The 25,620-nt window shown below is 44.3% G+C and overlaps 1 non-coding gene across 1 annotated transcript; it reads left to right on the forward strand.

Moving 5' to 3' along the window:
- Positions 1–6,262: 6,262 nt before the first annotated feature.
- On the forward strand, positions 6,263–6,344 carry TRNAS-GCU (transfer RNA serine (anticodon GCU)). The gene has a single exon. It is a non-coding gene; the product is annotated as a tRNA-Ser (tRNA).
- The last annotated feature ends 19,276 nt before the right edge of the window (positions 6,345–25,620 follow it).

Raw genomic sequence — 25,620 nt, forward strand, 5'->3', positions numbered from 1 at the left:
TTTGCCAATAGGTGCCCCATCCCAGCTCCACCCACTCCCCTGAGGGCCTGCCCCATTCTGCCCCCGAGGCCCTGCCCCATTCTGCTGCCTCCCCCTAGGCCCTGTCCCCTGAGCACCTCCCACTCACCGCTTGCTCCTTTCTGCCCCTTCCTGCCTTAAGGGCGAGATGTGTGTGTTTGGGGGGGCTCTGCCAGGTTTGGGGGGCTGTCCGCCCATCCTCTCCCCCAGTCCCAGCCCCCTGCAGCCAGCCCAGAAGCTACCTACCCAGGCTGTCTCCCCCGCAGGCCCAGCCCCCTGCGACCAGCCCAAAGCTATCAACCTGCCCTGTCTCCCTCCAGTCCCCTGCAGTCAGTCCAGAAGCTGCCCACCTTGTTTCCCCCAAGCTCCAGCCCCCTGTGACCAGCTGAGAAGCTGCCTGTGCCCCTGCTAGCCCCTCAACCAGCCGGGCTCCCTCTGCCCTGGAAAAGAACTCACCTGCCTGCAGTGAGAGCCAGGTTGGGAGATGCAGCAGCCACACGTGCTGGGAAACAGATGCTAGCTGCATGCAAACAGCTGATAGGTGGCTTTGCTCCGAAGAGCTGATTGGCTTCAGCGCAGCAAACAGCTGATAGGGGCTGTGCAAGCAATATAGCTGGTTGGTAGATCAGCACCCATTCTTTTTCCCCCGGGGGTGCTCCTGTCCCGAAGCACCCATGGAGTCGGCACCTATGGTTGTAATGGTTTAACTGAAGTCAGTCCTTCCTTAATCGGCTCCCCCTTTCCCAAAAGTTTCCCCAGTTCCTAATAAAACTAAACCCCTCCTCCCTACACCATCGTCTCATCCATACATTGAGACCCTGCAGTTCTGCTTGTCTAACTGGCCCTGCACGTGGAGCTGGAAGCATTTCAGAGAATGCTACCATGGAGGTGCTGGACTTCAATCTCTTACCTAGCAGCCTCATTTGGCCTCCAGGACCTCTCTCCCATCCTTCCCCATGTCACTGGTACCTGTGACGTTGCACCCTATAATGCTTTATAGGAATATACTTTTGAATGTGTTATACCAATAAAATAAAAACCAGCAGGATCTTATTATAGGGGAAAAAGCAAAATACCACATTTATTGTGAATACAGAAAGAATCATAGTAAGCAGTTAGTTATAGCTATAACATTCCATTCAATCTCATATTTATTCACACATTCATTCCTACAAACACACACACAGGTTCTGCAAGGTTGTTATCATAGTTACCAGCCTTAGAGTTGCTCATGCCAAGCCACTGGCCAGGTGGCCTGGACATGAGGAGGGAGCAGGGCCTTGTCAGATGCTCATCTGATGCTCCTGGAAGTTGGTTTGCAGAATCAGACCCCCAAAGTTCTCACTTTCTAGAGTCCATTTTTATAGGAATTTTTTCCTATGCCAGTCTATGGGAATTGCTTCATCATGCTGTTGCTGAATCAATCAGCACATAGCACATTCCTGACGGCTCCGTGCTGCTAGATGTTATCTTGTTCTTTGGTTCTCCCATTCCTGAGGCTGTTGGGTGGATTCCAGTCTGCCCTCCAGGGGTCCTCTGGTTATTTCCACTTGACGCCTTCTTCAGCCGATGGACACTGGATTCTTAGGCTGGCACCTCCCTGATCATTCAGTCATTATCCACACCAAGCATCCATCCACAAACATCCTCTATCTCTATTTTAGTCACAATTGTTAATACCACAAAAGGGCGGGGAGTCTCTGGGTGCTGTTTCTGTTGTTACAGAGTATTGCTTTGAGTCTCTCTCTGTGCGAATTGCTTTGAGAACAGACTCTGTCTTAGAATGTACTAACGCAATTAGCAGCTTGCAAGTTTCACACATAGAGGGAGAGAAACAGTACCAAAAACCAAGAGACCTCTTAATTAGTAATACCCTGGAATTTAAACTATGGGGAATCAAACTCATTTGTGATTTTAATACAAAGCTTCTTTAATATGATCCAACAAATGTATATATGACATAACTGGAATATGCTTTATGCTACATATGCCATGTAACATATCTCTGAAAAGGTTATGATCTGCTGAATCTATTCATCCTATTTGTATGCATGTGTCATTTTTGTACTCGAAGTTATGAATATTGGCTGTATACTTGTTTAATTTTAAATAGCCTCAGTGAAGCAGTTGATCAGCTTCCTGAGAAAAGACTATTCTCAGTAAGTGCCCAATCAAGAAACACTTAAGACAACAATGAACTTGGAGATGCCAATCCACATCTGAGCTTTCGCAGGAATGTGGCTTGGCTGGTAAGGAACTCAGTCATGCATGGACATTTGACTTGCCCATGTGACTCCAAAACTCCATTTTTTGTAGCTGGATTCTACACAGGGGGCGGGAGGGGTGTCCACTCACAAGAGAAAGTCTATTTAAACCCCTGGGAGACCCCTCCATTTTGTCTTCAGCTGGCTCAAGAGAGAGCCTCTCCACCCCCAAGGGATACCTGAAAGAAACTGATACAAAGGACAGTAACTACAGGGGGTGTGAGTGTTTGCTGGATCCAGACTAGAAGGAGGCTAGTCTGTAAAAGAGGCTTATTGGAACATCTCTGAGGGTAAGATTTTATCTGTATTCAGCTTCTTACTGTATTTGGCATAGGCTTGCATGGTTTATTTTATTTTGCTTGGTAATTCACTTTGTTCTGTCTGTTATCACTGGGAACCACTTAAATTCTACTTTTTGTATTTAATAATCACTTATTAATTAATCCAGAGTATGTATTAATACCTGGGGGGGGGGCAAACAGCTGTGCGTATCTCTCTGTCAGTGTTGTAGAGGGCGAACAATTTATGAGTTTACCCTGTATAAACTTTATACAGGGTAAAATGGATTTATTTGGGGTTTGGACCCCACTGGGAGTTGTGCATATGAGTGTTAGGAACACTTCTTACGCTGCTTTCAGTTAAGCCTGCAGTTTGTGGGACGTGGTTCAGACCTGGGTCTGTGTTTGTAGCTGGCAAGCGTGTCTGGCACAACCAGGCAGGGTTCTGGAGTCCCAAGCTGACAGGGAGGGCAGGGGCAGGAGTAGTCTTGGCACATCAGTTGGCAGCCCCCAGGGGGTTTCTGTGATCCAACCCGTCACAGTACCTACATGTACCATGACCACCAGCTCCTCCCCAGCACTATACATATGTCTATGTAGATGTCTCGAGAGATCCATAACCTTCACACCAGGCAGGCAAGTTACCACACAGTGCTCCTGGTCATCGCAAACCCATCTATGTTTCTAATGATTGAATCCCTCACAACTATTACCTGTCTCTTCCTAATAACTGGAGTGCCCTCCCCTGGAGAGGTATCCTCAGTGCGAGAGGATACCACAACATCATCTGAAAGGAGGGTTCCAACTATGGGATCGTTTCCCTCTGCTCCCGGTGGATGTTCTCCTTCCCTGAGACTTTCATCCTCCTCAACAGCACAGAGGCTGTCAAACTGCGAGTGTCCCGGAAAGTCTCATCTACGTATTTATCTGTCTCTCTCAGCTCCTCCAGTTCAGCGACTCTGGTCTCCAAAGCCTGTACACGGTCTCTGAGGGCCAAGAGCTCCTTGCACCGAATGCACTCATACCCCACCTGCCCATAGGGCAGATAATCATATATGTTACATTGGGTCCAATAAACTGGGTAGCCCCCACTTTGTTGCTGGACTTCTGCCTGCATTCTCTTTTAACTCCTGCAGTGCGTTCCTTTGTTGATGTTTTGTTTTTATCAGGGGGTGTTTCTGACTTTTCAGTTCAAAGACTGTTAAGTGTATCTAGCTCCCCCCTCAAACGCTCCCTCTACGAACTCCCTCGCAAAACTCCCCTGTTAGTCAACCCTGGTCGCTAGCTCCTCTGGTCGCTTAGGTGTGGCCTTTTTTAAAGCCCTGCCCGCTGGTTAAGGGTTGATGGGTGCTAAAGGACTTAGGGATCAGAGCCTCCTAAAGAAGTTCTCAGCCATGCCTAGTAGGCCACTAGGCTCAGCACACGGTCCCCCAAACAAACAGACCACACGGTATATTTCAGTCAAGCAGCAAACATACCACAAACACACACACTACTGACAACATATGTACTTCAAGGGTCACATAATTGCTTCTCCTTCACCTGAAGAACTCCCTTTCAAAACTCCCCTGTTAGCCTCTCCTGTTCAGGAGCACCTCTCTCTCCCTGATGTTTATTCCTCTGAAGTATTTATAGAGAACAATCATACTCTCCCCCCAGCCTTTGTTTTGTTAGGCTACACAAGCCAAGATCCTTACGTCTCCTCTTGTAAGACAGTTTCTCCATTCCTCTGATCATCCTCGCAGCCCTTCTCTAACCTGTTCCAATTTGAAATCATCTTTGTTAAACATGAGAGATCAGAATTGCACCCAATGTTCCAGATGAGGTCTGGTAATAACACTTCCCCATCTCTACTGAAAGTACAATGGCTGAAATATCCTAGGAGTCAATTAGCCTTTTTCACAGCTCTATCACATTGGCAGACCAATACACCCAGGTCTCACTCCATCTCTGTCACTTCCAACTGAGAAGTCCCCATGACCTTTCACTTTGCACTACGACTGTCAATTAAGGATTAATTCACAGCACAATTAATGTGTTAATTTTTTCATGAACTAATCCCATTCCAAAACAGTGGGGGCCTGGAGCCCCAAAACCAAAAGCTCTGTAGGTGGTGGAAAAACTGGAAACCCAACCACAGAGCTCTGTAGGTTTTCTATTTAAGTACAGAAATGGAAAAAAAACCTCCCTGTAAGTAAAGAGCAGCTTGGAATGGAAACCTGGTTTTGAGTCTTCCATTTTTTGCACCTGGGGCTACTGAGTTATTGCTCTGGGACTTTTCTCCATCTCTTGAAGCCAGGTGTGTAATAGGGAGTCTGACCTAAGCAAAGGAAACCATTTCCTTCTCTGAGCAGAATGCTCGTCAGGCTGAGAGAATAAAGGGTCATTGACGTAGGAGGTAGAGAAAGCTCTCAAGCTAACAAGCAGAAGAGGAAAAGAGAGCATGGCATCTCCACCCAGCAGGAAAGAGAATCTTGGTCTGGGTTTTGCCAAGGCTGACTGGTCTGGAAAGACGAGGGGCTGAACTTCAAGTCATAAAGAATTGAATCAACTGATTGTATCAAATAGTACTGGGCTCTGAAAGGGTATTGAGCAAGGCCTTTTCTGGAAGCCTCTCACACACTGGTGATGAAGATCCTGGTGAAATGGAGGTCTTCACACAAGCTGAGGAATTAGGAAGACTCCCTGATCTTCTGCTTTACAGTCCGGGAGCAAAACAAGGGAGAAGCAGGCTTTCCCCTCAAACAGGAGGGAAGGCAGCTAGCTCCCTGTCTCCAAAGAAATGGAGTAAAGGGGAAGCAAAAGCAAGGGAATCCTCATTTCCATAGAAATCAGCAGGGGCTTAGGAAGCGCAGAGGAAGGGAAGAAGAGCAGAAGGTCATCCTGCCTCTTGAAAGAAGGTCCTGGAACTTTGGAGAAGAGAAGCCATCTTTGGCATCCATCACTAGACAGACACAAGGCTCCAGAGCACTTGCAAGCTTTGCCCTTCAAGCAAGGAAGGCTTGAAGTCTCTGGGAAGTGAATCCAGGTGAGAAGCCTGTTAAGGCAGACCTCTTTCACCTGGGAGGAGAAGGGAAAGCCAGCTCCTTTTACTTCTGTGCAAGGTCCTGGGCAAGAGGTGACACCAGCTCTCACAGCACGCCCGAACGGGACAATGCCACGGTGCCTCTCGTGCCAGCCAGGTCTCCCCTCAAACTCGAAGAAAGAGGAATCTCACACCAGGCCTCAGCGCTACTGGCAAGCTTGCAGGCTTTGACTGACACTTCTTCTCCAGCTGGCTTGGGTACCTGTCTTTGGCTGCTGAAGGATGGCAGGTACCTCAAGGTCCTGCTTAGCTGAATGGTAAAGCCGTAGGACCGCTCATTCTACAGGCTGCTTAGAAGGGAACCTTGGTCTGGAGCCTTCCCTTCTTCTTTATTGCGGGGGCAGCAGATTACTGAGTTACTGCTTTGGGCCTTTTCTCCCTCTCCCAAGAACGCTTCCAGGCACCAACACAAGAGAAGGACCTTACACAGCCGGGAACCCAGCAGGTTTGCACCAGCCAGGACTCAAACCCGGCTCGCAGGAATGGGAATCCTGCATGATGCCTCTACACCACTGGCACGGTGGCAGGCTGCGCTTCCTAAGGAGTCTCATCCTGCTTCAGGCGGCCAGCGTCAGCCAATCAAAGGAGAGCTGGTGTCCAGGGGGGCCCTTTCAACTGACGAGGTAGCCGAGAGGATAAGGCGATGGACTGCTAATACGTTGTGCTCTGCACACGTGGGTTCGAATCCCACCTTCATCGCTGCCCTTCCCTTCCTGTTTTGGCTACGGGGTCCTTCCTCCAGGCCTCTTCTGCCCATTGCTGCTCAAGCGACTCTGCCGATGAACAAGAGAAAGCCAACCTGCCAGGAAAGTGGATCCTTGTGACACTAAGTGTGTCCCAGTGTTGGAAGAGAAGGGGCTCACTGGGCTGAGGAAATGAGTTCCACACCAATTAAGCGTAGCCCGACGCACTACACTTTCAATCTGGATCTTAACGGTGTCCTGGAATGTCTCGTGGAAAACCTGAGAACTTCCCGATCCCTACTATTCTTGCTCGCTGCTGTACGCCCCCGGTGGGTATGAAGAGTTCTGGCTAGAGGCTGGAATGATGACTGCAATGTCTTGAAGCCAGGCGTGTCATGGGGAGTCTGCCCTAGGCGAAGGAAACGGTTTGCTTCTCTGAGCAGCCCGCTCGTCAGGCCGAGAGAATCAAGGGTCATTGAGGTAGGAGGTAGAGAAAGCTCTCAAGCTAACAAGCAGAAGAGGAGAAGAGAGCATGGCGTCTCCACCCAGCAGGAGAGAGAAGCTTGGTCTGGGTTTTACTTTACATTGCCAAGGCTGGCTGGTCTAGAAAGACGAGGGGCTGAACTTCAAGTCATAAAGAGTTGAATCAACTGATTGTATCAAATAGTACTGGGCTCTGAAAAGGTATTGAGCAAGGCCTTTTCTGGAAGCCTCTCACACACTGGTGATGAAGATCCTGGTGAAATGGAGGTCTTCACACAAGCTGAGGAATTAGGAAGACTCCCTGATCTTCTGCTTTACAGTCTGGGAGCAAAGCAAGGGAGAAGCAGGCTTTCCCCTCAAATAGGAGGGAAGGCATCTAGCTCCCTTTCTCCAAAGAAATGGAGTAAAGGGGGAGCAAAAGCAAGGGAAGCCTCATTTCCATAGAAATCAGCAGGGGCTTGGGACGCGCAGAGGAAGGGAAGAAGAGCAGAAGGTCATCCTGCCTCTTGAAAGAAGGTCCTGGAACTTTGGAGAAGAGAAGCCATCTTTGGCATCCATCACTAGACAGACACAAGGCTCCAGAGCACTTGCAAGCTGTGCCCTTCAAGCAAGGAAGCCTTGAAGTCTCTGGGAAGTGAATCCAGGTGAGAAGCCTGTTAAGGCAGACCTCTTTCACCTGGGAGGAGAAGGGAAAGCCAGCTTCTTTTACTTCTGTGCAAGGTCCTGGGCAAGAGGTGACATCAACTCTAACAAGTCTTCCCAAACAACTCCTGCAGTGAACAAGAGAAGTAAACTAAGGTTGTCAATTAATCTCAGTTAAATCTGTGATTATTTCAAAACAAATTAATTGCAAATAAAAAAATTAATCATGATTAATCACAATTTTGATATCACTGTTAGTACTAATTGTTGTCACTTTTTCTGGAATATTGTATTCTTTCACCACATCGAAGAAATTCTCTACACATGTGTTAGCATAATGTCTCCCTTTAGTATTCTTTACTGTTAAAGCAAACTACTGCAATGTCCATGCAACCTCAGTCAGGTGTGCCATGACTCTGAAAGAGCTGTAATTGCTCAAGGCTGTCCAGTAATCACCAGTCAAAGCAACAGCTAGTGCATTTTTCAGAAGCTCCAACTTTGTATTCTTCGCATTGTGATATAGGTCATGTATTCCTGATTCAATGGTTCCCAAGGGCAAGGTGTATAACTGATTGGAAGATGCAATTTGAATAACATATCTTTGCCCTGAGTCATTTACAATGTTGAGTGGTCTGCAGTCCATAGTTATCCACTTTGAAATAGGATTGGTTAAGCTGTTGTCCTTTGTTTGATCCAATGGCTTATAGCCAATCTGAAACTCTAAGTGTACCCTGTCACGGCTGGCAGGATTCATTTGCTTGTTGGGATTTATTTGCTCGTGGGATTCATAGCGCAAGAACTGGAGGAGAAAGCATGTTTGGCATGTAAGTGGTACTGCAGACTTGAAGTACTTTGATGGTATTGAAACTTAGCCTTGCAATGGCTACTCTGGCAGAGTACCGGATTTGCCTCGGGTTGTCCTGCACTTCTAGGCGGTTAGGGTTTGCCTCAGAGATTTGCTGTGACCCTCCATGTAGCCCCTCTCCCCTCCTAGAGCCCAGGGTTACAGCGTACTGAGTCACCTTCATCATCAACCAGTCAATGGGTTTGGTGTAAGAACCCTCTTTAGTCCCTGTCTTCCTACTCAGGGAGCGTTTGTGTAGAGTTATGGGGGAAATTGGGGGGGAACCTGGGCCTGCCCTGTTCTCCGGGTTCCAGCCCAGGGACCCTAATTGGCAGCAGAAATTTAATTTTCCTATACTGCCAGAGCTATAGCCCTTCCCTGGGCTACTTCCCCAAATGGCCCTTCCTAGCACCCTCCTTGGTACCTGACCACACTTGTTCTCCCAGGTCTTTTACTGTACACCTTCTTTCTCCCAGCTCCTACCAGCTGGCGTCTCTGAAGGGGCTTCCTTTTAAACTAGTCCCAGATAGTTCTAAATGGGCTTCAGGTGATCCGATTAGCCTGTTTCTATGATTGCTTCTTATCAGTTCTGAATTGGTTCCAGGTGTCTTATGGAGTGTCCCTGACTTAATTGCTTCTAGAACCTTCCTGACTGCTCTAGGGTAGCCCCTGCCCTGGTCACTCAGGAAACAGAAAACTATTCATCCAGCGTCCAGTGTGTTTTCCTTCTACCAGACTCCTGCACCCAACCGGTCTGGGTCTGTCACACTACGTATAACTGTCTTTTTTCCACTGTGATTAATCACGACTAATTTTTTTAATTGCTTCACAGCTCTACTTATCGAATTCAGTCTTGAAACAAGTTAGTATTTTTGCCCCTGCTACTCCCTTTGGAAGGTTGTTCCAGAACTTCACTTCTCCGATGGCTAGAAACCTTCATCTGTCTTCAAGCCTAATCTTGTTAATGGACAGTTTATATGCATTTGTTATTGTACTACCACTGGCCCTTAACTTGAATTGCACCTCTCTCTCCCTGATGGCTTTTTTTTAAGTCCAGTTGGGGTCACCAGTACACAAAGTTTGAGAAACACTGCTGTAAAATTTCATATTGTTTTGTTTTGGAGTACAGTTATGTAAAAAAAAAATCTACATTTGTAAATTGCACTTTCACTGTAAAGAGATTGCACTACGTTATTTGTATGAGGTGAATTGAAATACTTTCTTTTGTTTATCTTTCTTACAGTGCAAATATTTGTAATAAAAAATAATATAAAGTGAGCACTGTACACTTTGTATTCTGTGTTGTAATTGAAATCAATATATTTGAAAATGTAGAAAACATCCAAAATACTTAAATAAAAGGTTTTCTATTATTGTTTAACGGTGCAATTAAAACTGAGATTAATCACGATTAATTTTTTGAATCACTTGACAGCCCTACTATAAATGAATAATGCAAACCTTCAAAACAATGTATTCCAGACTCATCAAATGTTTGAGGGAGCCATCCATGCCACAGTCTAGTCAGACAAATTCTCCTTCCAGTGGCATACCATAGTGATGTTGATGATGTTCCCTTTACATCCCACATTTGTTACATCATGCAAAATATTGACCTTTCGTTCTCATGCGAGTGAAAGCAAGTGCCATGGAGTGAACTGAGTGCTGCAATGGGAACTTCATAGTTTTAACCTCACCTCTGACCCTTGTGACCTTTGGTAGCATACTTCTGTGCCTGTTTCCTCACGTATGCAATGGGTATAATAATACTCATCAGAAGCGTTGTGAAGATTATTTAGTTCACATTTGTAAAGTGCTTTGAAAATGAAAATCACCATGATAGATAAGTGCTACATGCTACTTTTGTTTATCCTCTCAGGTGTAAAATATACTGTGTTCACAAAAACAACAAGGAGTCTGGTGGCACCTTAAAGACTAACAGTTATTTGGGCATAAGCTTTCGTGGGTAAAACACCACTTCTTCAGATGCATGGAGTGAAAATTACAGATGCAGGCATTATATAATGACACATGAAGGGAAGGGAGTTACCTCACAAGTGGAGAACCAGTGTTGACAGGGCCAATTCAAACAGGGTGGATGTAGTCCACTCCCAATAATAGATGAGGAGGTGTCAATTTCAGGAGAGGCAAACCTGCTTTTGTAATGAGCCACCCAGTCCCTATTCAAGCCCAAATTAATGGTGTTAAATTTGCAAATGAATTTTAGTTCTGCTGTTTCTCTTTGAAATCTGTTTGTGAAGGTTTTTTATTCAAGTACAGCTACTTTTAAATCTGTTATAGAATGTCCAGGAAGATTGACATATTCTCCTACTAGCTTTTGTATGTTACCATTCCTGATGTCCGATTTGTGTCCATTTATTCTTTTATGTAGGGACTGTCCAGTTTGGCCAATGTACATGGCAGAGGGACATTGCTGGCACATGATGGTATGTATAACATTAGTAGACGTGCAGGTGAATGACCCTCTGATGGTGTGGCTGATGTGGTTGGGTCCTCTGGTGGTGTCGCTAGAGTAGATATGGCGACAGAGTAGGCAACGAGGTTTGCTACAGGGATTGGTTCCTGGCTTAGTGTTTCTGTGGTGTGGTGTGTAGTTGCTGGTGAGTATTTGCTTCAGGTTGGGGGGTCTGTAAGCAAGGACTCGCCTGCCTCCCAAGGTCTGAGAGAGTGAGGGATCGTTTTCCAGGATAGATTGTAGATCATTGATAATGTGTGTCAAGGTTCCTTCCCCACTCTGAACTCTAGGGTACAGATGTGGGGACCTGCATGAAAGACCCTGTAAGCTTATTCTTACCAGCTTAGGTTAAAACTTCCCCAAGACACAGATTTCTTTCTTGCCTTGGGAACCAGCTTAGGTTTAAAACCTGATACGCTGCCACCACCAAGCGATTTAAACAAAGAACAGGGAAAGAGACTACTTGGCGACGTCTTCCTCCAAAATATCCCCCCAAGCCCTACATCTCCTTTCCTGGGGAAGACTTGATAATAATATCCTCACCAACTGGTACAGGTGAACACAGACCCAAACCCTTGGATCTTAAGAACAATGAAAAATCAATCAGGTTCTTAAAAGAAGAATTTTATTTAAAGAAAAGGTAAAAGAATCACCTCTGTAAAATCTGGATGGTAAATACTTTACAGGGTAATCAGATTCAAAACATAGAGAATCCCTTTAGGCAAAACCTTAAGTTACAAAAAGACACAAAAACAAGAATACACATTCCCTCCAGGACAGCGAATTTCACAAGCCAAAAAAAAACAAAAGAAAATCTAACACATTTTCTAGCTAGATTACTTACTAACTTTACAGGAGTTGGAAGGCTTGCATCCTTGATCTGTTCCCGGCAAAGGTAACACACAGACAGACAAAACTCTTTGTCCCCCCCTCCAGATTTGAAAGAATCTTGTCCCCTCATTGGCCATTTTGGGTCAGGTGCCAGCGGGGTTACCTTAGTTTCTTAACCCTTTACAGGTGAAAGGATTTTGCCTCTGGCCGGGAGGGATTTTTTAGCACTGTATACAGAAAGGTGGTTACCCTTCCCTTTATATTTATGACACGCCCCCCAAATCACAGATAGGGTGAAACACTGGCTGTGATTTTTTTCTGGCGCTCTAGGAGAAAACAGAGTTAATAAGACACATATTTTTCTAAATATACTATTAACTATATAAAGACTAATGCTTCCTAAGTGGACCCCAATTTAATTGACCCAGAGGTCCAAGTGACAATTCAACCCTTCAAGTCAAACTCTTTTGACTTGCCTACAGCCAAGTTGCTGGTCCAGTACAAGGGCTGGTCAGAAACGTGGACTTTTGCAGTCTATGATGATTATCCCATCCCCATGCTGTCAGGGGAAAGAATCTTGTCCCCTCATTGGCCATTTTGGGTCAGGTGCCATAGGGGTTACCTTAGCTTCTTAAGCCTTTACAGGTGAAAGGATTTTGCCTCTGGCCAGGAGGGATTTTATAGCACTATATAAAGAAAAGTGGTCACCTTTCCTTTTATATTTATGACATTGTGCTGGAGAGGTTTTAACTGGGGGCTGTACATGATGGCATGGCCCCACAGTATGCCAACATTTTTATGGCTGACTTAGAACAACGCTTCCTCAGCTCTCATCCCCTAGCACCTCTCCTCTACTTGCACTACATTGATGACATCTTCATCATATGGACCCACGGGAAGGAGGCCCTTGAAGAATTCCACCTGGATTTCAACAGTTTCCACCCCACCATCAACCTCAGCCTGGACCAGTCCACACAAGAGATCCACTTCCTGGACACTACAGTGCAAATAAGTGATGATCACATAAACGCCACCCTATACCGGAAACCTACTGACTACTATACTTACCTACATGCCTCCAGCTTCCATCCAGGACATATCACATGATCCATTGTCTACAGCCAAGCCCTTAGATACAACTGAATTTGCTCCAAACCCTCAGACAGAGACAAACACATACAAGATCTTTATCAAGCATTCTTAAAACTACAGTACCCACCTGGGGAAGTGAGGAAACAGATTGACAGAGCAAGATGGGTACCCAGAAATCACCTACTACAGGACAGGCCCAACAAGGAAAATAACAGAACACCACTGGCCATCACGTACAGCCCCCAGTTAATACCTCTCCAACACATTATCAATGATCTACAACCTATCCTGGAAAACGATCCCTCACTCTCTCAGACCTTGGGAGGCAGGCCAATCCTCGCTTACAGACAACCCCCCAACCTGAAGCAAATACTCACCAGCAACTACACACCACACCACAGAAACACTAAGCCAGGAACCAATCCCTGTAGCAAACCTCGTTGCCTACTCTGTCGCCATATCTACTCTAGCGACACCACCAGAGGACCCAACCACATCAGCCACACCATCAGAGGGTCATTCACCTGCATGTCTACTAATGTTATATATGCCATCATGTGCCAGCAATGCCCCTCTGCCATGTACATTGGCCAAACCAGACAGTCCCTATGTAAAAGCAGTCTTCCTGGACATTCTATAACAGATTTAAAAGTAGCTATACTTGAATAAAAAAAACTTCAGAAACAGACTTCAAAGAGAAACAGCAGAACTAAAATTCATTTGCAAATTTAACATCATTAATTTGGGCTTGATTAGGCACTGGGAGTGGGTGGCTCATTACAAAAGCAGCTTTGCCTCTCCTGAAATTGACACCTCCTCCTCTATTGTTGGGAGTGGACTACAGCCACCCTGATCAAATTGGCCCTGTCAACACTGGTTCTCCACTTGTGAGGTAACTCCCTTCCCTATCAGCTGTTCGCGCAGGAAGCTGGGGCAGGCTGAGAAGCAGGCCGCGGCTTCCCGCTCAGGCCCAGGGAGGCAGAGGTGAGCTGGGGCGCGGGGGGAGGGGGGCATGAGGAGGGCTGCCTGTGCCGCAGCAGGTAACCCGGGGGGGGAACCACCATCCACTCCAGCTCACCTCCGCCACCCTCGGCCTGAGTGGGAAGCCGTGGCCTGCTTCTCAGCCCTTCCCAGCTTCCCGCCAAACAGCTGATTCGCGGGAAGCCGGGGCCGGGGGGTGGAGAAGCAGGGCGGGGCGGCACATTCAGGGGAGGAGGAGGACCGGAGGTGAGGTGATCTGGGGCCAGGCATGGGGCAGGAAAATTTGGTGGCTGCAGCCCCAGAGCACCCAGGGAGTCGGCGCCTAAGGCACCACTTTTGATGTGATCAGTGGGGGAGCAGCTGCTCCCCCTTCTCCCCCACCCCTAGGAGCCAGAGGGATGTGCCGGATGCTTCCTGGGAGCTGCCCCAGGTAAGCACTATTGGGACTCCCCACCTCGCCCCCCGGCAGGTGCCTCTGGCTCCTAGGGATGGGGTGGGCACCCACTACGGTGGTCCACGAGACCCTTCTGCCTGGTTCTGGGGGCAGTCAAGGGACAGGGGAGGGGGGTGGATGGGGCTGGGGGGGACATCAAGGAACGCGGGGAGGTTGGATGGGGCAGGAGTCCCGGGGAGCACGGGTGGGCAATGACCCCCTCGTGGGGTGAGGAGGGAATCTGTTGTTAAGATTTTGGCAGCTGACTGACTGAGACCCACCTGAACCTCACTGAAGCACGCCCACTTACAGCAGGTCTGAATCGGGCCCACATTCTGACTAGAGTGATCCTTCCTAAGCAGCAACCAGGACTCGAGGAACAGGTATCCGTGGGTTGATGAGGAATGCCATCAGTTCCAGTTTTGATTGACATTGAGAAAATTGAGGTTTCAGCTTATTAAGAAGCCCCTAATAGTGATTTATGTGAGCCTGTACATTCTAAATTTTAAAATCATCAAATTAGCTAAGTGTGTAATCCTCCCTATTAATTATCCATTAGCTACTCCTTAATTAAAATGGAACACTTATCAAACAACATGTGACGGCCCCACAGTACCAATTTAATTCATTATCAAACCAGTTCCAGAAATAATAAGGACCAGGTTTACTAAAATCTAACAATTTAGTTTTATCCAAGCTATAAAGCTGACTGAGCTAAAGAGGCCTTAAAATGTAGTCTCACTAGGATTTAGTAGATAAAATACTATAAACAGTGCTACTTTTAATATTGCTAAGCAAAGAAACATGAAGACAAACATTACAAACCTATTAAAGTACTGAAATAGCACAATTAAATGATAACATGATGGAAACCTACCAAAAAAGAGACTCCTGTGATTTAGAAAAACAGGCACTCTCAATTCTGGTATCTCCTGATTTCTGAGCTTGACTTTGCAACCTTAACATTCTTTTAAAGTAGGGTTTGGTTATGGCTTTTTAAATGTAATTCCCTACATTTTGGGAAACGCAAAATGAAAAAACAGATATTCCAACATATTGACACCCACATAGGTCAACAGTAGGTTTAGACCCTTTAGAACCACAGCCAGACCTCTACCACTTCAGGTAACAGGGTAGCTGGTAGCAGTAGTAGGCTGTTGTCCTTTATGTGAAATAGCATTATAGAGGAACAAGATAACAGCTTACCAATGGGTTTCACAGCTATTTGCTGACAGCAGAGGAATGATCAGACTTAGGAATCAATTGGGTTCAATTCCAAGTTCTGGAAGGGAGTGTTCTCCAGTAGATATAGACCTTGCTGCTCTGTCCTCATGGCCTGTGCCCCTCATCACCCCCCAGTGCCTATCCTCATTCTCTCCTTCCAGCTTCGGGTCCCCTCTGATGCTATCTACTCCTCTTCCATCCCCTATTCCTGTTCTGTCTCCTCACCACTCTGCTCTTCACCCCTCCACATTTGAGTCAGGCCACCTGGAATGCCTGGCGTGCCTGCTGAGTAGAGGGAGCAGTTAGAACATCAGAGAAACAACCTCCCTACTCTCAGTTGCAGTGATTGGTACCACAGCTTGAGCATTCAGCTTCCCAGAGGAACAATTGCAAGGGAAATCCTGCTCAGTGCCTGCAGCTCCAGGATGGAGTATGCTTGGTTGCTCTGAGGGGATGGTACATGCCAAATCTAGTCAGTATGTAGGAGCTGTGTGGGGCTGGAGCATCCTCTGTACAGACAGAATCTTCAGAAAATGTAGAGACCGAACTCGAATAAACCTCTACTGAGCATGTGCAAAATGAGAGTTTCAAAGGCTTATACCTTGGGCAGATTTTCACACATCTAACACAAGTTATATCTCTGACACTAGGGCAACCCCCCACCAAATTATAAATCCCTGCTCCAGAGTATGGAGAGGCAAGAGCATCTCAATGAAACAGATAAGAATTTTTTAGCATGGTCAAAACAACATATTGTTCTCTAACATCATGCTTGGAAATGGCTGAACTATTCTAGTTGATATGGAAAAGAAAATATCAGCCTGAGGCAGACATCAGACCTGGTACATCTCAGCCCAAATGATTCAAGTTTTTGGCAAAGTTATAATCAACTGAACAGAGGGAGTTATGATGGAAATTGTGAGGCAATCTGATCTACAGATGACACTACCAGCTCCACCTATACTGAAATGAATTGACCATGATTTCAGTTCTCTTTAACTTACATGAGAATATGAATGTATCCCTCTAGTCTCATGTGGTGCTGTGGTTTTTGTTCTGTGTCCATCTCCCTGTTGAACTAAATAGCCAAAATGGAGGTATATGAATTTCTTACAGGTATTGTTATTGAAGTATGGAGAGTGATACATGCTCACCAGTGCCTTTTGAAACACTGCTGTATAATGCCAGTACTGAAAAACATGGTGTTTCTTCCACAGGTGTCATAAATATAAAGGGAAGGGTAAACCCCTTTGAAATCCCTCCTGGCCAGGGGAAAGCTCCTCTCACCTGTAAAGGGTTAAGAAGCTAAAGGTAACCTCGCTGGCACCTGACCAAAATGACCAATGAGGAGACAAGATACTTTCAAAAGCTGGGAGGAGGGAGAGAAACAAAGGGTCTGTGTCTGTCTGTATGCTGGGTCTTTGCCGGGGATAGACCAGGAATGGAATCTTAGAACTTTTAGTAAGTAATCTAGCTAGGTATGTGTTAGATTATGATTTCTTTAAATGGCTGAGAAAAGAATTGTGCTGAATAGAATAACTATTTCTGTCTGTGTATCTTTTTTGTAACTTAAGGTTTTGCCTAGAGGGGTTCTCTATGTTTTTGAATCTAATTACCCTGTAAGATATCTACCATCCTGATTTTACAGGGGGGATTTCTTTATTTCTATTTACTTCTATTTTTTATTAAAAGTCTTCTTGTAAAAAACTGAATACTTTTTCATTGTTCTCAGATCCAAGGATTTGGGTCTGTGGTCACCTATGCAAATTGGTGAGGCTTTTTATCCAACATTTCCCAGGAAAGGGGGGGTGCAAGTGTTGGGAGGATTGTTCATTGTTCTTAAGATCCAAGGGGCTGGGTCTGTAGTCACCTAGGCAAATTGGTGAGGCTTTTTACCAAACCTTGTCCAGGAAGTGGGGTGCAAGGTTTTGGGAAGTATTTTGGGGGGAAGGACGCGTCCAAACAGCTCTTCCCCAGTAACCAGTATTAGTTTGGTGGTGGTAGTGGCCAGTCCAAGGACAATGGGTGGAATATTTTGTACCTTGGGGAAGTTTTGACCTAAGCTGGTAAAGATAAGCTTAGGAGGTTTTTCATGCAGGTCCCCACATCTGTACCCTAGAGTTCAGAGTGGGGGAGGAACCTTGACAACAGGTCACACGATGCTGATAAGTTTCATGTCCATAATCACTTCCAATGTCTGGGGCAACTCCATAGTACGGGGTATATGTGGAAGAGGGTCCCTCTTTCTCTGTTTTCATCTCCTTCAACCTCTGCCTTAGGATCTGACCAAGTTTTCTTCCTCGCTGCCTCATTTATCACCTTGTCCTCCCCCTAACTCTATGTTTCTCTCCATGCTGTCTCATACTCCTCGAATAGCTTATTTATACTGCACAGGCCAAATGCCCTCTGTCTTATCGTTCAACAAATTACTAAACAGTCTCTTATTCTGAGAAGCATTCAGGCTGCAATGGGCACATCCCATTCTGTAATATTCCATGCTATTTTATAGATGTTCTTGTAACATCATCATTACCATAGTATCTGAGAGCCTTCCAGAATGACCCCATCTGTTTTTCACTATACCGTGGGGGCCAGATATTCAGAAGACCTCAAGTGCCATATAAGCAGGGAAATCTAATAACTAGTCTCAGACAATCTGATGGCAGGCCAACAGTGTGTAGTGGAGCAACAGGTGGCATTGCTGCCCCTATAAAATGCTACAGATGTCTAAAGACATGGCAAATGTAGGCCTCATCAAAGAAGCCTGTAGCCAACTACAACCTATAGGGGAATGCAGTTGCCCTTACAGCAGTAATTCTGGAAAGGCAGAGAAACCATTCCATCCACATCTGTTGCCCTTCTCATTGCAATTTCTGCACTGAATGTAGCACATGGTTTGCCTGGATGAGAGAGTAAGACCGAAACCGCACACCTCTTTCCTACTATAAGCCAATTACAGTGCAGGTGATTCAGCAATGCAACATATGTACATATGTACAATTGGCCCTGATCCTTAACAGAGGCTGCTAGGTGCTAGTACAATATATATTAATGGTTAATAATAAGATTATAGGTCCTTTGGGGCAGATACTGATTGCCTACTGCTAGATGGTATCATGTACGTTTGCAGTGCCAGATACATGAATAATAACACAGTAAAGATGAATATAGAATCACAACAAAAATCATATTATGGAATGGAGCTGATGTGAGATGACTTCAAACTCTTCAGCTGTCATTGGTTTACCCCCTTATTGCCTTTTTAATACTTGCATTGGTTTGATGAGGCCAAAGTATACCTTGCTCCACCGAACACAGTTTTAACACCTGTTCAGCCCATGCTTCAATGGCTTGAAAATTCTTTCTTGAATCCCATAGTGGTGATTTTTAATAGCATGCAGGCAAAATAGAGAGATTTTAACAATAAGAGAATAAACATTTGTGTCCCAGTTACCATTATCAGCAGTTGCACAAGCAATTTTGGACATGTTATCTAATCCTGAAGAAGGCTTTGCAGCCAGAAAAGCTGCCATTCTTAGTCATTTCCTTCGATCTTTAATTTATGAAGTTTAACCATTGACACCTATGGCCCAGATCCCCAGAAGTATATACACTCCTAACTTCCATTGATTTCATCTTTCATTTACCTTTGAGGATCTTTCCCTATGTGACTAGAGGTTGCAAAAGGAATATTTTATAAATGGAAGGTAGTAATTGCAACTTCTAATAAATTACCTATAGAACATCTATACAAAATACCCATCCAAACTTGCGTGAGACTCAGAAAAACAACTGGAGCTCGAATACCAGGCAAACTATACAAAGAGCTAGAAATAGGTTAAATAGTTTTCACATGCAACAGGAGGAAAATATTAACATTAATGTAGTCATAAAGCAACATCTGCTGGCATAATATAGCGAACCTTCACTTACTACCAATTAACACTCAAATAATAACGAATTTCCCACTTCCCTCCCCACAAGCAATAACATGTTTTCTGCTAAGCATTATTAATTATGATGGGCCTGATTCGGTTACCCTTTCTCACCTTACTCCATGAGCAGCCTCATCAGTGGGATTTTTTGCATAGTCAGATATATCTCAACATGAGTAAAGGTGGAAGAAGTAACCACTATAATCTATTGCCCTTGTTGTTTCTTACCCCTTGTCATAGACATAGAAAGAAGGGTAGCATAAAATCCCTCCTTGGCAGCTGTACTACATCGCTTTATCTGTAAGGGGTTAAGAAGCTCAAATAACCTAGTTGGTACCTGACCAGAAGGACCAATGAGAAAGAAGATACTTTTAAATCTAGGCCGGGGGGAGGATTTGTTTGTGGCTCTCTTTGTTTGTTCCCTCTCCGGACCGAGGGACAGACCAAGCAGGTACAACAGCTCCTGAAAATATACCTGGAATGATCCATCTAAAATAACATAAATTGTAAGTAGTCAAGGAAATGCGTTAGGTTATCTTTTGTTTTAGCTTGTGAATTTTCCCTATGCTAAAGAGGTAGTTTCATTCCTGTTTTGTAACTGTGAAGCTGAGTCCAGAGGGGAGTCCTCTGTGTTTTAAATCTTTTTATTTACCCTGTAAAGTTACCTTTCATCCTGGTTTTGCAGATGTGATTCTTTTACTTTTTCTTTATAAATAAATTTCTTCTTTTAAGAACCTGATTGATTTTCAGTGTCCTAAAGACAAAGGGTTTGGTCTGTGCTCACCTTGCTAACCAATTGGTTGGTATATTATTCTCAAGCCTCCTCAGGAAAGTGGGTTAAGGGGATTGGGGGGGGATATTTTGGGGGAATAGGGATTCCAAGTGACCCTTCCCTGAATTTTTGTATAAATCACTTGGTGGTAGGCAGCAATACTGTCCAAGGACAAGGAAAGGAATTTGTGCCTTGGGGAAGTTTTAACCTAAACTGGTAAAATATAAGCTTAGGGGGTCTTTCGCTGGTCTGGATTACACCCCGGAAGCTCTACCAAGTCCCTCTGTGCAGGGGCCTACATTGTTTTGGCCCCCTACCATAACTTTGAAGCTGGTTTTAGCCACATAAGTGTCCTCAGGATTTGGACTTTAGTATGCAATGGAAAGAGACAGTGCTACATGGATTTAAAACGAGGGCCTTAAATGTCTGGGATATCGAAGCAAAGTCTGTTTGTAGCCTCAACACAGACACTAGCAGATTGTCCACATTAGAAACCATCAGACATTACTTACCAACAAAATTAGAAACCTGTACCAATCAGAATAGGCTGTGAGAGAAATAGACCTAATCACCTTTCACCTGAAAAAAATGCTACTTTATCTCATACGGTTTGTAGGAAGAGGCAAAGCAGTAGAAATATATTGGGTCACAATGGTCATGAAAATAATGTAAATGGTCATTCTTATTACTATTTAATATTAATATTGTGATAGTGCCTAGAGGCCAGCAAGGTCAAGGACCCATTATAGTAGGCGTTGAATAAACATATAATAAATGACAGCTTTTCATGATACAGACGTTAAGGTTCCATGTGGAACCTTGCCATTTCCAATATTCTAAATAGAAAATTATGTCTGCACAAACACAGATATTTGAATGGATAGATTATTTTTATTGATGGACTATTTTTATTGCAGGTTTCAGAGTAACAGCCGTGTTAGTCTGTCTTTGCAAAAAGAAAAGGAGGACTTGTGGCACCTTAGAGACTAACCAATTTATTTGAGCATGAGCTTTCGTGAGCTACAGCTCACTTCATCGGATGCATACCGTGGAAACTGCAGTAGACATTATATACACACAGAGACCATGAAACAATACCCCCTCCCACCCCACTGTCCTGCTGGTAATAGCTTATCTAAAATGATCATCAAGTTGGGCCATTTCTGGTAATAGCTTATCTAAAGTGATCATCAAGTTGGGCCATTTCACGAAATGGCCCAACTTGATGATCACTTTAGATAAGCTATTACCAGCAGGACAGTGGGGTGGGAGGGGGTATTGTTTCATGGTCTCTGTGTGTATATAATGTCTACTGCAGTTTCCACGGTATGCATCCGATGAAGTGAGCTGTAGCTCACGAAAGCTCATGCTCAAATAAATTGGTTAGTCTCTAAGGTGCCACAAGTACTCCTTTTATTTTTATTGCAGTAGTTCCTGGGAGCCTCTGCATGGACCAGGACCCCATTGTGCTACAGTGGATAAACACAGAGCAAAAAGACAGTCCCTGTCCCAAAGAGCTTTCACAGAATAATAATTTAGCATCCCAAGTCACACAGAATGTATTGCTGACAACATTTTTCTTCTGAAAGAATGTGCATTACTAATGTGTGCATTACTTTCATATTTATAGACGTGGTTGAACTGATTCGCAAATAGTGGTTGACCAAACTTCAGCAATTACTAAAATTGCTTGGCAACCTTTCTCTAGAAAATAGGAAGGTCCTTTAAGTGTTTTGCATTATTTCTGGGTTTTGCTGCTTTGCCTGTCACCTTTTCTTTAACTAACCGGGAATCTGGATACTTTTCTCCTGCTTCTAGCTAAAATTTGTACCTGACATTAACAGGTGGTGAAAGGCCAACTACCACCTCTTCAAGACAGAGAAGGTTATTCCAAAAACCCCTGCGGGCCTCATCTGGAACAAACCAAACCAAATCCTGTCATAATCTTATAGACCAGGTGCAAGTTGGCAGCCTAAGTTCACTCACCTTTTTGCCCCAAAGTTGATTAATTTCTGCAAGTCTCATACCAAGTACTGACGAATGACAAAAAGGGCTATTCCTACGGGTATCACACCAGTTTTGGCAGGGCACCTTCATCTTTGTTGCCATAGCTGATAGATCAAAGATATCATTATCATCTGCATTGTAGAGTCTCATTGTCAGAGTTCAGTATTGCTGACGCCAAGCACTCAAAAATCATGAGTTGGCCTGCCCCAAAATCATGAAATTGGCTAAAAATAATGAGATTTGTGTCAGATAGATAGATGGATGGATAGATAAAAAATGGATTCTTTTTATTTGCCTTCTGGTTTCTGAGTCATATTTTCAAGATTTTCTTCACAACCATGAAGGCTAGAAGCTTACTTTTTAAAAGATTTTCTTACAATCCCATGTTTCCAGGAGCTGGGGCTTCAAATAAATCACCACATACCATGAGACTCATGACAAAGTCATGAGAGTTGACAATGCTGAAAGTTGTATTGGAAGGTATGTGACGATGTAGAAAATGATTGCCTCTGTCTTGCATGTCAGATTTATAATTTCCGTATGAAATGATGAGCCTGTTTTCTGTAACTTTCCTTCCAAAATGGTACTTTATAAGGGAGCTAAAAGCCATTGAAATATTAATGGAAAATTCCTTCCAGCAAGAAAGCAAAGTGTTGTCCTGTTTTGAAAGGGACTCTGTAAAAGTGTCACCATGGACTTCCACATATCCTGCCTCTCAGTGGCTCATGTATGAAATTTGCTCCATTTGCAAGTAAAAGAATTTTTTTTCATATTTTTTCTTTTGAAAACCACTTATTTTTATTTTCTCTGTTTCATCAGGAATAAAAATATGACTGGTTAAATGACAAGCTTCTGGGAATACAAACAAGCATTTGGGGAGAGTTGTAACGGAGGAGAGAAATTGGTGAGCAATCGGAATTTTGTTAACAGTTCTGCTGATGAGCCAGAATGGAATCCAGCTCACTCTTCCAAACTCCACATGCTCAACCTCAGGGGAAACAGGAAGAGGGACTGACAGGGGTCCGCATACCAGCTCTGTGTATGGGAGACGGGTGCAGATGTGTTCTGGAACAGTGGTAAAGAGTAGCTGGGAAGAACTATCGTGACAAGGCCTGATTGGCAGGTACAAAGTGGTTCAGAGTGTCTTTTGATCAGCCCCCAAATTAGGGTCCTATTCGACAAGGTGTTGAGCCCCTTCAACTCCCATTAAAGTGAACAGAAGTTGAAGGTATTCTGCACTTCAAAGGATCAGCCCCCCCGCCCCCCTGAATAATTTGTAGACATGAAGGAAAGCAAATCAAGCTGATGTTCCGGGGCATTCATCGAGGAAAAGGATCAGGCCCTTGTAGTGAGGCCTGGGGGGCATTTTCCATGAGGAACTTATTTGGTGAAATCTGGCACATTCCAAAACAAACAAACTGCACAAAAGAAAACTGTTCACAAGTATCTTTAAGGCAGATTCTCTTCCTTCTTCTCGTCCTGCCTTGAAAACTCTCACCCCACCAAAATTCCACATCATTTATCACCCTCCCAAAAGTCCACCTTCCCCTCCTCACAAAAACTTCAATCTTTCATTCCCCTTTCTCCAAATCCCACCACTACACCTTTCAGATCTCAAACATCACTCATTTTCTCTCTTCCCCAACTGTCTCTCCTCTCAAATATTCCTGGAAGGTCAGGGTACCTTTTTGTTGACTCTTTTATATATATTTGCAAATAAAGCAACAAGCATTTTTTTAAAATATATACATATATATATATAAATGTATTGCAAACAGTATACATAATTCCCAGATAGCTGTGAATTGCCATGGAGAGAATATTGCAGGTTTAATGGCACAGCTTCCGAACTCTTCATTTACCATCAATGACGCTGAAAAAGTTTCCGTGATAAAACTCCTAAATGGATCCCTCACAAAACTTCCCATTTAAAAACAGCAATATTTTCGGCTTCAGCTCTGCTTAGGAAGTCTGTCTACACAAATATTAAAAATCATGCCTTTCTCACAAGGGCCCGTGCGATCTGTGGCAATATTATGACATGAGATCAGTGAGCTCCTTTTTTGAGTCTGATTTCTTCCTTTTTTTTCTTGTTGACATTTCCGTCATCTGCAGGCTAATTATTTTGGAGCGGGTTGGTCATTTGGGAGGCTGGGACTACAAATATGTCTGAAATTAAATCCTGCGTTCCTAGGCCGATGTGTCTAACTTCAGTAACCATTCAAGCCAAGAATCTAGGGAAGAAACAGCTGAGGGCTCTGAGATGGGATTTTCATCCAGTTTTGCCCAAGTGAGACTGAGTCTGGACCGTGTGTAAGAGTAAGTATAAAGTTATTTGTACGACAGGATGTAATGTTAGCATGGGACTGATTATGCTAATATTATGCCAGTGCAAACTAGATGTCTTCGAAGTCTGAGCATGTTCAGACTGAGATGGGTGCTTCTGTCATTAATAAATGTGCTGTGCCTTCTCTCCTGACAAACCGGCCTCCTCCTGAGTGCTTATTAAATCCTCTTGATTTGCAAGGAACCATCACAGAAACACAGAGGCTGAAGAGACATTTTTAAACGCAGGTTGAGAAATTTCTGTGTGGCAGTCCCCGCAGTATCTTAAGCCTATAACGCTTTTACGTGGAGCAGAAGGAAGTTAAAGAAGATTTGGTACAGATGATAGATCAGTTGTAACACCAGAAAAAAATATTACTTACTCAGGAGAGACATGGGTTTTATGTGTAACCCAGGCCAATAAGAACCAATTTATGTCTATCTGAGTTAAAACTCAAAAGTGAATTTGGGGTACAACTCCTTAATAAAATAATAGGCAGATAGATGGAATAGGAAATCACTGTATCAAGTGCAAAGCGCAAAGCACTGTACGAAGCTGGTTTAATTTAACATGAGCCATAGGCACTAGTGGAGCCGGTGAACCTAGTGCAGTTTTGATCTTTAAGGGCTAGAGTCAAAGCCCATTGAAATCAGCTGGGCTATTTCCATTGACTTCAGTGAGTGCTGAATCAGGCCCTAAGTGACCCAATACCAAATGAGCATCTATTTCATGTGGCACTGTTTCTAAAAGAGAAAATTAGAAATTGGCGAGGCTGATGGCCACCTGTGACTTCTATGACTGAGACTATTAAATTGTGCAAATAGACTCGCTTTTAAGCTACCTGACCCCATCTCCATTTTCTCTTGCAGCTTGTCCTCTCTTGTACCTGCTCCTGTTTTACTCATGAGTACAACACCTAGCAAAACGGGACCCTGATCCCCAATGGGGGGGGCCTGTAGGTGCTACTGCAAAGAAGAAGAAGAGGAAATGAAAGAAAACAAAATAGTTTCTGACAGGCAGCATTTCCTGTGCAATAAATGTGCTTGAGAAGGTGAGCCAAGAAATTGCTCGGCATTTGGCCAGATGTGCCATTTATGATGCACAGTTGAAGCCAAGAGCATTCGTGTTCTGGTTGATCACCAGGGCCATGATGCAGATCTCTTGGTAGGTACAGTGATTGAAAAGGAAACTGCTTCCAATTGGAAAATACAAGTAAACATTAATGGCAAGCGAAATCGTGTCCTTT

The sequence above is a fragment of the Caretta caretta genome, chromosome 1 (assembly GCF_965140235.1).
Source record: "Caretta caretta isolate rCarCar2 chromosome 1, rCarCar1.hap1, whole genome shotgun sequence".
Lineage (NCBI taxonomy): Eukaryota > Metazoa > Chordata > Testudines > Cheloniidae > Caretta > Caretta caretta.